Below are 5,242 nucleotides of genomic sequence, written 5' to 3'. Positions count from 1 at the left end.
AACCACGATCAAGACTATGGCAGAGCAGGCAATGTCAACACTATGGTCAAGGGGAAGATAGATTCAAAGTACCACACTGTTATGTTCATCAGAGGCGAAGGTCAGAAATGCATGTTCGCTCTCGTTGATAAACACCTCTTCTCAACGTCTTGCTTGGAGCATATTTTAGAGATCATTTAGAGGTGTGATCAAAACAGTGCAGCTGACAAGAAGTTGTTCACTGACATGCTGAGGTGGTATATCCAGTTTTGGCAGACACTTCTCGCAATAATTCCTCGTTTGTTCAAAGTAATAAAGACCGTGAATCAACACAGAAGAAATGATCTCTCGCCTCATTTGACGCAAAGGGGGAGATTGTTGGGATTATTAGATTGCGTCATGGGCTCGGTCCTTAGCCCAATTTTGATTACCGGTATTGGGCCTGTCCAACCATGCATGTTTTTGTTCTAGGGTTTAGTATATAAGCTGCATGCATGCAGTCTTAGAAGTTATCACTTTTATTATTTTTCTCTGAGTTTGGTAAACCCTAGCTCGCCTCTACAGCGGAAGTTCTTCATCGAGCTTTGCTGAGGCGTGACTTTATTGAATCATAAGCATACGTTTGATTCCATTATGTGTTCATTCTCTTACTGTTTTTGTCTTGTTTGATTTTCATAATCATACCTGCGAAAGATCTAATCGATATAGAATTTAATTCTCATCAGTTGGCACATCAAAACCTTCATTTTCAAAATCAAGATCTTTAAAACTTTCAAAATCAAGATCTTTAAAACTAAAGGCTGATTATACTAATTCAATTCCTAAACCACTTTATTAAGATGAACAAAATAGTGGAACTAGTTTACCTAGTCCTACTAAATTGATTTTATAGATGAACTTCAAAAGGTTAAACAACAAATATGAGTAATAAAACTGAAATATATTATAATTTCGATAACAATTATAATACTACTTTACTTAAAAGAAAATCAATTAGAAGTAAAAGAATTAATATCTAAAGGTCAAAATCGTATTGCAGTTCAATTAGTTAAAATAGGAAGATAAAAATTGAGATTGGTTTAAAAAAGTCATAAAGGGTATCAATTATTCAATTAATTATCTTACTAGTAGTTTATTAATTTGTTAAATGAGTACTAAAATATAGATTGATTGTTCTAAAAATAATAGACTTTGGAATAACATAATAAAAAGACGTTGGAAAATAAACTTAATATATGTAAAAATATTCAACATATAAAAGATTCAAGATCTCACAAAAAACACTATTTATTAAAACTACAAACTAATAGCCATATGTATAATAAACAAATAGAAAAAATTTCTCGATTAATTGAAATGATCAAGATATACAAATAGTAAAGAAATCATAATTTAGAAACAATAAATTATGTTTCTTTAACAATAACCAAAACAACTTGTTAATATGGATTTTTCTAAACAAGAATATCACATTGATTTTAATTACTTAAAAAATATTGAATCTTATAAAGAATATAATAATAAGAAAAGAGCTTGGCATAACAAAGAGTTTTCATATTATTTAAGGTTTCTACACTTAGAACTTTGGGAAGATTATGTTTTATCAAACAAAATTTATTCTCCATTTTTTCAATGGTTTGAGTTATCTTATGCTTCTAAACATAATGTTGATTATTCATTCAAAAATGATTCTATTACTCCTATTTTTAATAAAAAAAAAATACATAGACATTGACTCTAATCAAGAAACTATTTCAAATTATCCACCAAAAAAAGGGATTATTATTGATAAAGATATTTTAGCAACCCCTCTAGTAAAAGTTCCAAATCAACAAGCAACTGAAATTTTTTTGCAAAATATTATTTAGTAAAACAATTACTCAAATGATGTTTTAACAACTATTGGAGAACAATTAGATAGAATAGAAGAAAAGATTTTAAAAGAAAAACCTTTACAAAAGAATTTAACAAATTTAGAAATAGAAACAATAAAAATAAATAAAACATTAAAAAATATGGAATTACAATTATTCAAAAGAAATAAGAAATATGAAGAAGTATGTTTTAATAAAAAAGAAGAAGTAAGTTCTAGTAATTATTCAAATATTAGCTTTGTTCCTTATCAAATTGAAGGAAATTTTAATTTAGGAAATAAAGATCTAATAGACGAAGTAGAGAAAAGACTTTCAAAATTAAATATTAAAAATATTAATACTCTTAAACAAATAGCAACCGGTGAATATGAAGATATTAATAGTGATGACGAAATTGACATTAATACTCTTGCGCAACAATTTAAAAATAATCAAGATATTAATCAACTTACTAATGAATTTTCTAAATTAAATAAAATTAATCAATCTGAATGTAACACATTTGGAAGAAATCAAAAGGCAACACTACGAAATTATTAGAATAGACCTTCTCTTCCTGATGTTCAAATTGAAGAAAGAGCATTCCAGTATGATCGTTCTGCCTATGATGGAACTTCTGTTTACGAATGGAATATGCTCTGAACATCAAATAATGAATATTGTTCAAAAAATAACTATCGCAACTAACGCTTACAAGTCAAAAGGTAATACTCAACTTCAAATTTTTAATATCATTCTTTCTGGGTTCACGGAAACTCTTAAAGGCTGGAGGGATTTCTATGTTACAATAGAAGAAAAATAGGATTTTAAGCGCTACTAAAACCATAATAAAACAAGAAAATGGTCAACATATACAAACGTTAGATGAAGATATGGTTAATACATTAATTTTTGTCATTATCAAAAAATTTGTTGGAGATCCTACTACGTTTCAAGAAAAAGCTTCCGAAATATTAATGAATTTACATTGTAGAAAACTTATTGATTTTAGACGGTATAAAGATAATTATCTTGTTAAAGTCTTTTCAAGACCTGACTGCAAAGAAGCTTATTGGAAAGAACGCTTTATTGTTGGCCTTCTAAAATTATTAGCTGAAAGATTTAGACAAAAACTAAGAGAAAGCTTTAGTAATCAAATTCCTTATCAAAATATAACTTATGAAGATCTAATCAATTATATTAATAAAGAAGGATTAGCAGTTTGCGCAGCTCTTAGGTTTAAGAAAAACTTAAAAATGATAGAATCAATAATAAAAATGGATTAGGAATTTTTTGTCAACAATATGGATATCAACCTTTAACTCAACCATTTACATTAAAATCAAAAAATTACAAGAAAAAATCTTTGAAATATTTTAAGAAAAATAGAAAACATAATAATCCTGAAAGTTATCATAAAAGAAAAGACTATTCTAAAAAACATTACACAAGGTCATCTAAAAAATCTAAAGGAAAATCAAAAGACATTATTATTTGTCATAAATGTGGACGTACCGGTCACAAGCCAACAATTGTTATGCCAAGACAAAAATAAATCAATTAAATATATCATAAGAATTACAAGAACAAATAAGAAAAATTGTTTTAAATTCAGACTCGAACACTGAAGAAAGTATTTTTGACTATCAAACAAATGATTTAAATGTTTTAGAACATACTACTTCTGATTCAGATAATTCTGATGTATATGAAGGTATTGGAAAATTCCATTGTAATTCAATTAATGTGATTACAAATAATTCAATTAATGTTCTCACTCGTAATGATAAAGAACCACTAAAAAACTTAGATTCTATTAAAGATAAAAATATCCAAGAATTAATTATTAAACAAATGCTTAATAAGAAAGAAGGAGACACTATTATATCTAATAATATTGAATTATTTAATCTCAATAATGTATTTGAAATATTTTCTAAAGAAAAACCTATTTCTACTAAGGAACTTCAAGAAGAATTAAAATTGGTTAAAAAAGAAATAAAATAAAAAAATAGACTTCTTATTGTTGAAAAAGGAAAACAATCTTTAACAAATAAAAATAATTTTCAAGAAATCAAAAAATAAAAAGAAAATAAAGAAGTATTAATCGGAAAGATTATAAATCCATAGCTTTCTCAAAAATAGAATACTCAGATTATTCTAGTAAAAAATAATTTTCAAATCAAGATAACAACTTTAATTGATAGTGGTGCAGACATGAATTGCATCCATGAATGAATAATTCATACTCACTTCTATGAAAAAAACTTCTTCTAGATTAAATGGAGCAGGCAACTCAAAATTAATCGTTGATTACAAAGTTTCTGATGTTTATATTTGTAATGATCAATACTACTGTTTCAAAACCCATCTAATCACTACTAGAAAACAGACCTTTAATGACGCGCAATTTATGTCACGCAGTGATTTATGATACGCAAAAGCACGTGACCTGAAAATAATGTCAACTCTCTAGAAATTTTAAGGATTTAGAACGCGCATTCTTGCGTGACCTAGAATAAGTGTTAGAAAAAAAAACACGGAGGGCACTTATTATAAAATATGTGTCATCTAAACATGTCGCTTTATATTTTTTTAATGAAACGCGCTCTTTAGTAATAAGCGGGAAAAAGAAAAACCCAAAAATTAGAAAAGCCCGCTTTCACTTCCCTCTTTACCCTAGCCCGCTTTCACTTTGCTCTTTACCCTAATCGGCCATACTTCTTTCCCCTTCCCACATCGAAACACCAAGAAGAAATTGGAAGCAATTTCGTTCCTCCCGACAGCATTGAAACACCAAGAAGACGATGTTCCTCCCGACGTCATTGGAACACCAAGAAGAAATCGACAGCAATTTCGTTCACCTGCACTCGCTGGAATCTGAATTCGCTACATCTAATCGGAAAGTATGAAGAACTTACCTGCTCCATCTACTTCTATCCTAGAGCCGACGATTTAGGGCCTTACAACTTCTCATCCAACACAGTGTCGAAGATGCTGCTCGTGATTTTTTTGTCATTCTGACAAGCCCTAGCTCAGATTGAACTTAGGTATGCTTTCTTTCTTGCTCCGGTTGTTATGGTTGAATAGAGCGTCGTCTAAGCCCTTTGCTACATAAATGACAGGGTAAACTGGAAGGGCATAATGGCATTAGTAACCCACCAGGTTCAGGTAAAAGAAATTCTGACTACTTTTTATACTTTCCTTTGAAGGGGTTGTAAGAGTAATGAATAAATAATGGATACTTTATATTTTCCTTTGAAGGGTTCATATGCTCGCCATCAACCTAAGCACGCACTTCCGCCTTTTACTCCAACCCATCTCTCCTCTCCGCCACCGTCGCTGACCTACGCGCTGCCCGTCAAGGAGACATGAGTTTGATCATTTTGACAGGAGGAATGCTAGGTTTG

Source organism: Lactuca serriola, chromosome 2 (assembly GCF_051521515.1).
Source record: "Lactuca serriola cultivar US96UC23 chromosome 2, Lser_US96UC23_V15, whole genome shotgun sequence".
Classification (NCBI taxonomy): Eukaryota; Viridiplantae; Streptophyta; class Magnoliopsida; order Asterales; family Asteraceae; genus Lactuca; species Lactuca serriola.
Note: the sequence above shows the minus strand (reverse complement) of the source record.